Below are 8,876 nucleotides of genomic sequence, written 5' to 3' on the forward strand. Positions count from 1 at the left end.
TTCAGTCTTTCAGCTCCTCTGCTAATCTAGGGACTAAGAACAGGATCTCACTGGAGCTCAAAGATGTGGGGCACTGGGAATACTCTGGGTCTGTCTGCTCATGGCTGATTGTCTGATTCCCAGTTTTATTATACAGCTTAAATACAGACCAGAAGAGGAGTTTGGGGCTTGACACCTGACATCTTAACACCAGTTCCTGTTTCTTGAGGAAGGAAGAGGTAAAATAAATCAGCGTTTGCTGTTTCCTTCTCCATCCCCGGAAGTCCTGATGAAGACCCTCTCAGGTAAGGATTGACAGGGAGTGGCTTGGTTTACTATTCAACTTTGTCCTTCAGTAACTTTGTTTATGTCCTGCATGTAAACTGTTGTGCATTGAGAAGCATTCTAATTCTTGTGCAGAAGGACTAGACCTCCTGCAGAATGACTATATTGTGCCTCCCTCGGGCACCCCTGTCTGCGCAGCACCCCCCAACGCCAACTGCCCAACCGCCTCTCTCCTGGCATTCTGCTTCTAGAAGCATGTTCTTTTGATGCAGAGATGCAGCACACACAGAATCCCAGCTGGATTACAGACTTGAACCTGAAGACCTTATGCAGAATGACAATTTATGAACCACTAAGCTCAGTACTAAAGCAGGTACTTACCCCTCAGAGAAGGCCCTGGGGGAGGTTGACACCTGCATTCCCCAGCGCTCCTGCTGCTCTAGAAGTGCCTGAAATGCCTCTCTGGGAAAGGCCTTCAGAGTAGTAGGCTCATGGCCCACGTGGGAATTCAGGCCTATTTTTCTGTTAGAACATCTCATTTCGCTCTGAAAATATTATTATCCAGTTTATCCACCAGGCATGAGTACAGACATCTCATATTTTCAAAATTAACCCCATTCTCTAATACTAATGTGCCACCAAGAGTATATTCCAAAGTTTTTCCAATAGGCTAGAAAGTCTTTGCAAAGAGGGGAGTCCTGCGCCATGTTGTGCAGTGACAACAGGGTTGGCATAATATGTTTACCGAGATACCTACCACTTTTTTTAATTTTTTATTGTGCTTCATTTGAAACTTTACAGAGCAAATTACTTTCTTGTTCAACCATTTATACACAATTGTTTTGTGACATTGGTTGCAATATTCATGATGTGTCAATATTGTCCTCTCCTATGCTCCAGTTCCCCGTTTCCATCCGCCATGATTCCTGTTCCGTCCTGCCCTCTTTTCAGTGCTTTTGGGCTGGTTTTGTACTTTTGGTCTCATACACATGATTGAACTAAGAAACACTTTCTTCACGTGTGTTGTTGTTTGTTTTATAGACCTGTCTAATCTTTGGTGGAGGGCGAACTTCCGAAGATACTTTCCACTTTGTTGCTTTCCATAATTCCTGAAATTCCAAGCCTGCCACCTGAAGAACTTCCTTTAGTGTTTCATTTAGAGCAAGTCTGGTGGCGATGAATTCTCTTAAGCGTCTTTCACCTGAGAATGTCAATATTTTTCCTTTACTCATGAAGGAAATAACAGCCTATAGAACACCGGGTTAATGTTTCTTTTCTTTCAGTGTTGAAAAAATGTTGTTTTCACAGCCTTTTCGCCTCCATGGCTTCTGATGATGAATACAGAGTCATTCCAATTGTTTCTCCTGTGTGAGATGACTTGTTTTCTCTCTAGCTTCTTTGAAGATATTTTCTTGGTCCTTGTTATTCCACAATTGACAATGAGGCATTTGGGCATAAAATTATGTGAGTTTAACTTGTTGGAGTTTGCATAGCTTCTTGAATCTGTAAGTTTGTGTCTTTCAACAAATTGGGAAAGTGTTGAGCCAGTATTTCTTCAGATACTTTTTTCTACACCACATATTTTTTCTACACCGTATGGAATTCCAATAAATAAATGTTAGATATTTTTGAATTTTTTTGAGGCTCTGTTCATTTTTTTTCAATATTTGTTCTCTGTTTTCAGATTGGATATTTTCAATTGAACTGTTTTCATCTCATTGATCCTTTTGTCTGTCAACAGCATTCCACTGTAGAGCTGATCAAGTGAATTTTTTATCCTATTTTTCCTGTCTAAAATTTTCATTTGTGAATGGTTTCTATGTATTTTTCTATTTTTCTAAGTTGTGCCTGTTACTTCTTTGAGCATGGTTAAAGTAGCTTTTTAAAGTTTTTGTCTGTGATTCCAAGACTGTGTCTTACTTCAATCTTACAGAAAATGTCGATGTTGTTTGTTTTAGGAATCACTTGACCCAGTTATGTTCAGGCTGCAGGTTCTTTCCCAACTTCTGTGTGCTGTGGCTCAGATGTCAGTTCAGATTTTGAAGACTTTGCAGTGATATTTGGATGTAATCTATGGGAGTGTCACTCAGTCTGGGACCTTGTTGGTGTTCTAACCCATAATGCAGTTCTCAAAGGATTGATCTACTTCTTAGGGTCAGAGCAAAGCATATGCAACTGTGGGAGTGGGGAGGGGTATGAAAAACAACTTTATGGTATCCCCCTCTTGAGCCGCCTGGTCTCTGTCTCTCTGAGGCTCTCTGATGTCTGAGCAGCTACCTTCCTGGTCCACTGGCAAGAATGTTGGGGCTTTAATCTCTTCATTCTGCTGCACAATTAAGTGACTGGGTCTGCGTATGAGGCCAAATAATGGTAAGATGGAGAAAATGTAACAGAGATTCCTGTACATTATTTGGTCCTTATATACTTAGGTCAGAGAGAAGGCACACTGTTTCGGGTGATACTTTGAAACAGGTATGGAGAAAAAGGCATTAACAGGTCGATAGCTGCATACTAGGTGTTACGGATTAAATTCTGTCTTCCCAAAATGTATATATCAGCTTGACTAGGCCATGCTTCTCAGTATTGTGCGATTATCCACCATTTTGTCAGCTGGTGTGATTTTCCAATGTATTGTAAATCATACCTCTATGATGTTAATGATCGAGGATTTGAAGCAGTTATGTTAAGGAGGCAGGGCTCAGTCTACAAGATTAAGTTGTGTTTTAAGTCAATCTCTTTTAAGATATAAAAGAGAAAAGAGCAGAGAGACAGGGGGACCTCAGTAGCACCAAGAAAGAAGTGTCAGGAGCAGTGCATCCTTTGGACCTAGGATCCCTGTGCTGAGAACCTTCTTGTCCAGGGGAAGATTGGTGACAAAGACCTTCTCGTAGGAGTGACAGAGAGAAAAAGCCTTCCCCTGGAGTTGGCACCCTGAATTTGGACTTATAGCCTCCTAGACTGTGAGGGAATAATTTTCTTTGTTAAAGTCATCCATTTGTGGTATTTCTGTTACAGGAGCACTAGATATCTAAGACGCTAGGTACCAGGAGATGTACATTTCCCAGCTCTTTCGCTCCCAGGGACACTATGACTAAGTAGCCAATGCCATAAATCCATGCGAGCAGACTGTTCTGATTACTGCTTTGACTCTACTGTCTGTTATGGTAACCACACCCACCTTGTCTTTGTTGATTGAGTGCCACCACTTGGATGCTACCACCATGGGGTCCAGTCAACTGCATTGTAGTCAGGTGTCTTAATTCAGTTAGGGCAGTTCTCACTGTGGACTCTTACTTACATAAAATAGCAACCACAGAAGTCTTCAATAATGCTGGGGCTTGCTTCCCAAATTTGTACCTCACTGCTATGGTAAAAAGAGAGCCCTCTGGGCACTCCGTGTGTGGGTCTGTGGGTCCAGCCTAATAAATCCATTCTAACATTCCAATTTCCCTCAGCCTTTGGATACCTTCTCCTACAGTATACAATGGCAGATCTGCCATTTCCACTTGATTTATTTTAGGCCACCACTTAATCCATGCTTCAGTAAACCAGCCAAATAAACTATGAGATCCTTTTCTAACCTCTCAAGCTGAAACACTGAATGAAGAATCTATGCTTCCTGGGCCTATATCAATAAACTCAGACTAATCCACCTTTATGTTGCTTGCACCGTTATCCCACACCCAAAATAGCCATTCCCACACATATTCACCAGGTTTCTGTATGTATATATTAGAAAAATCAAGCAGTTCTTTTGGAGTTTAGCATAGCTTATCCTGGGTCACACTTCATAGCTCACCTTTTGGGGCTTGTTGGGACTGAAGTCTAGGTATAGGTCTAGAAGCAAAAATGGGCAGAGGCAGTGGGATGTTCAGCCGTGTCTTATAAGGCATCTGCCTAAGGTGATGCCCCAGGCAATGCCCCAGACACCACCCCAGGAGACAACTCAAACAAGACACTTCAGGCACAGCTGGGGTAATCTCATCAGATGGAGGTGGAAGGGATAATTGTTTTACTGGGAAGGGTGGCTTAGCCGGCAAAGTTAGAGAATCTCTTTAGATGGGAGTAAGAGGTCTGGTTCTGTTAGGAAGAGCGATTCAACAGAAATTGGAGGTTCATTGTCCCCCGCTTCCTGACTATCTGCCCATATGTCCTCATCCCAAGTTTCAGGATCCCATTTCTTCCCAATCAGTGCCCTTACTTTAACTTCAGAAACCATTTGAGTGAGGTTGGATATTCAACTGGTGCTTTAATTCAGTCACTCTTATGATAAGAATCTGAGTTTATTTTTGGCAGCATTAGCCTTGTTAGTATAAGAAATATGGTTTTCTTTCTGGGCACAAGTGGCAGCTTTCAGATCTTGTATGTGGTGCTTGAGCTTTGAGTCCATTTCTTTCATTCACCAGTGTGGCTAGCAAAAGCAGGACCAACCAAGCAGCTTCCTTATTATTCTTATTCTGACAAAATTATAGAAAAGTATCAAATATGTAATCAGGCAGAGCCTTGTCTCTCACAAATATTTGATCCAGTTGTAGTAGTATTTTGCGTATTTCTATTGTCACCTCCCACCATGGATTAGCAATAGCCTATTTACTACTGGAGACAGTCATCAGTGCCTTTAAGATTAGCCAGACTTGAGAATCAATTCAGAAAACTCATCCTTAAGATTTGGTTCCTCTGGAACCACTGTAGGTACCAAATGTCTTAGCCTGGGATCTCTAGAGATGCAAAACTGGTGAACAGAATATATATATACACACATATATATATATAAAAAAAGAGTGTGTGTATATATACGTGTGTGTATGTGTGTGTATATATATATATATACATATAAAAAAAATTTTTTTTTTTATATGGAAACCCTAGTCGCATAATGGTTAATAGCTATAGCTGCTAACCAAAAGGTTAGCATTTCGAATCCACCAGGCGCTCCTTGGGAACTCTGTGGGGCAGTTCTGCTCTGTCCTGTAGGGTCACTATGAGTTGGAACCGACTCGACGGCAATGGGTACACACACACACACACACCCACCCACCCATATATGCTTACATATGTTAGTTGTGGCTGTTAGAGGCCATCGATCCTGTGTAAAACAGAATGAAACACTGCCTGATCCTGAACCATCCTCACAATCATTGCTATGTTTGAGCCCATTCTTGCAGCCATTGTGTCAGTTCATGTTGTTGAGCGCCTTCCTCTTTTTTTCTGACCCTCAGCTTTTCCAAGCATGATGAGCCTTTCCTGGGACAGGTCCCTCCTGAAAATATGTCCAAGGCACGTGAGACGAAGTCTCGCCATCCTTGCTTCTAAGGTGCATTCTTGGTGTACTTCTTCCCAGATGGATTTGTTTATTCTTCTGGCAGTCCATGGTATATTCAGTATTCTTTGCCAACACCATATTTTAAATGAATCAGTTCTTTGGTTTTCCGTATTCATTGTCTAACTTGCTCAAGCATGTGAGGTGGTAGAAAATATCATGGCTTTGCTCAGGCACACCTTAGTCCTCAAAGTGACATCTTTCCTTCACAACACTTTAAGGAGGTCTTTTGCAATAGATTTGCCCAATGCAATACATTGTTTGAATTCTTGACTGCTGCTTCTGTGGGCATTGATTATGGATTCAAGTTAAATGAAATGCTTGATGACTTCAGTATTTTCTCTATCATGGTGTTGCTTACTGGTCCAGTTGTGAGAATTTTTGTTTTCTTTATGTTGAGGTGTAATCCATACTGAAGGCTGTAGTGGTTGCTCTTCATCAGTAACTGCTTCAAGTCCTCTTTACTTTCAGCAAGCAAGGTCGTATCAGCTGCATATCATAGGTTGTTAGTGAATCTTTCTCCAAAACTGATGCCATGTTCTTCTTCTTACAGACCAGCTTCTCAGATTATTTGCTCAGCATACAGATTGAGTAAGTATGGTGAAAGGATACCACCATGACACATAACTTTCTGATTTTAAACCACACGGTATCCCCTTGCCCTACTCAAATGACTGCCTCTTGGTCTACATAGATATTCCGCATGACTACAGTTAAGTGTTCTGGAATTCCCATTCTTTGGTAAGCTATCCATAATTTGTCATGAGCCACACAGTTGAGTGTGCTTGTATAGTAAACAAAAATAGGTAAACATCTTAGTGATAGTCTCTACTTTCAGCCAAGATCCATCAGACATCAGAAATGATATCCCATGTTCCATGTCTTCCTCTGAATCCAGCTTGAATTTTTGGTAGTTTCCTGTCTGTGTACTGCTGCAACTGTTTTTAAATTAAATTCAGCAAAATTTTTCTTGCATGTAATGTTAATGACATTGCTCGATAATTTCCGCATTGCGTTGGACCACCTCTCTTTGGAATGGGCACACATATAGATCTCTTTCAGTCATTTGGTCAGGTAGCTGTCTTCCAAATATATTGGAATAGACAAGTGAGCACCTCCAGCACTGCGTCCCTGTGTTGAAACATCTCATTTGGTACGCCATCAATTCCTGGAGCCATGTTTTTTGCCAATGCCTTCAGTGCAGCTTGGAGTTCTTCCTTCAGTACCATCAGCTCTTGATCCTATGCTACCTCCTGATATGGTTGAACGTCGACCAATTGTTTTTGGTGTATTGAGTCTTTGTATTCCTTCCATCTACTTTTGATGTTTCCTCTGTTGTTCGATATTTTGCCCATAGAATCCTTCAGTATTGCGCCTAGAGGCTTGAATATTTCCTTCAGTTCTTTCAGCTTGAGAAATGCCAGGTGTTTTCTTCCCTTTTGGTTTTCTAACTCCAGATCTGTTCACATTATATTATCATACTTTGTCTTCTCCAGCTTCCCTTTCAGGTATTCTGTTGAACTCTTTTACATTATTTTTCCTTCCATTCTCTTTAGCTACTGTACATTCAAGAGCAAGATTCAGAGTCTCTTGTGACATCCTCTTTGGTCTTTGCTTTCTTTCCTGTCTTTCTAATGACTTTTTGTTTTTTTCATATATGATGTCCTTGCTATCATCCCACAACTAATCTGGTCTTCGATCATTAGTGTGCAGTGCATCAAATCTATTCTTGAGATGGTCTCTAAATTCAGGTTTGATATACTCAAGGGCATACTTTGACTCATGGACTTGTTTTAATTTTCTTCAGCTTCAACTTGAACGTGAATATGAGCAACTGATCATCTGTTCTGCAGTCAGCCCCTGCCCTGATTCTGACTCATGATATTGACCAAGTGAAGAGTGATTCAGAGAAAAACATGGATAGAGTGTGACCTAATTTCCATAAAAACAAACAAATGAATGTACTTACATGTGTCCCGGCAAAAAGAAGTGTGTAAAAGGGTACATATGTATCTTTGGACACTGGACACTTCAGGGGAGCAGGTATAATATACTTATGTGGGGATGGCTCTTATTATAACTTCTATATACAAATCTCTATTGTTAAATGTGTTATAAGAATGTAAAAGCTTTTAAAGTTTAATAACATCATACGTGTATGTGTGTGTATTTGAAACTTTTTTTCTTTTGACTATTTTATATATGTGTTTTTTAGTTATCTAGTTTTTTTTTTAGTGTGGCTATAGCAGAGATACCAAAAGTGGATGGCTTTAACAAACAGAAACTTATTCTCTCACAGTTTAAGAAGCAACAAGTTTGAAGTCAGGGCACCAGGTCTAGGAGAAAGCTCTCTCTCTTTGTGGCTCTGGGGGAAGGTCCTTGTCATCTATCTTCCCCTGGCCTAGGAAATTCTCAGCGCGTGGACACTGGGTCAAAAAGACGTGCTCCACTCCAGGCACTTCTTCCTTGGTGGTATGAGGTCCCTCTCATTTCCGCTCACTCTTCTCTTTGTATCTCAAAAGAGACTGACTCAAGACTCACCCTAATCCTGTAGATTGTGTCCTCCCTCATTAACCTAACTGCCTCTAATCCCGCCTTATTTACATCACAGAGGTTAGAATTTACAACACATAAGTAATCACATCAGATCACAAAATGCAGGACAACCACACAATACTGGGAATCATGGTCTGGCCAGGTTGGCACACATTTTGGGGGACACTATTCAATCCATAACAACAGAGAAAACACTGTCTTCAATGCCAGATTCAGAGACTTTTATCAATCTATGAAGGGCAAACACAGAAATTGAACAAAATTCAGACCAGCGAATTATTGCTTGCTCTTGTAACTAATGACTTCTTCTGGTCTCTGTACCTGGAAATGGCCAAAAAGAATTCTGTGAGGATTAATTCAGTTATTGCTAAAACATCTACTGCATTTACATGTCTACAGATAAGGAATAATGCTGGACACCATGTGTGATTCATTAAGTAACACAGGGACTATTAGACTGTTGTTCTCCTTCTCTGATATGCCACTATCACCTTCTCCCCTTGTTGCTCTCCTGAAAAACCCAAACTTGTATATTCTAGGCTTTTTTCCAGGATTGAATTTGCAGGAAGTTGAAGATACATCTTTGAAAGATAAAGAAGACTTTGGCCACATTGTCTTTAGACAGTCGAACTTCCCAGCCAGCCTCTGTGCAGGATGGGAATTCACAATCCCTCCTACTCAGTACCTCTGAGCAGGACGGGATTTCTGTTTCATTATCAGGAGACTGTGGAATTCA

At 40.8% G+C, this 8,876-nt stretch overlaps 1 long non-coding RNA gene across 1 annotated transcript in view; it reads left to right on the plus strand.

Moving 5' to 3' along the window:
- LOC135229351 (uncharacterized) overlaps positions 1-8,634 on the plus strand; it is a 28,391-nt gene extending 19,757 nt beyond the window's left edge. Inside the window, exons 2-3 of the long non-coding RNA XR_010320130.1 lie at positions 137-637; positions 7,392-8,634. This is a non-coding gene — a long non-coding RNA (uncharacterized LOC135229351). The remainder of the gene's footprint in view (positions 1-136; positions 638-7,391) is intronic.
- The last annotated feature ends 242 nt before the right edge of the window (positions 8,635-8,876 follow it).

This window comes from Loxodonta africana, unplaced genomic scaffold (genome assembly GCF_030014295.1).
Source record: "Loxodonta africana isolate mLoxAfr1 unplaced genomic scaffold, mLoxAfr1.hap2 scaffold_277, whole genome shotgun sequence".
NCBI lineage: Eukaryota > Metazoa > Chordata > Mammalia > Proboscidea > Elephantidae > Loxodonta > Loxodonta africana.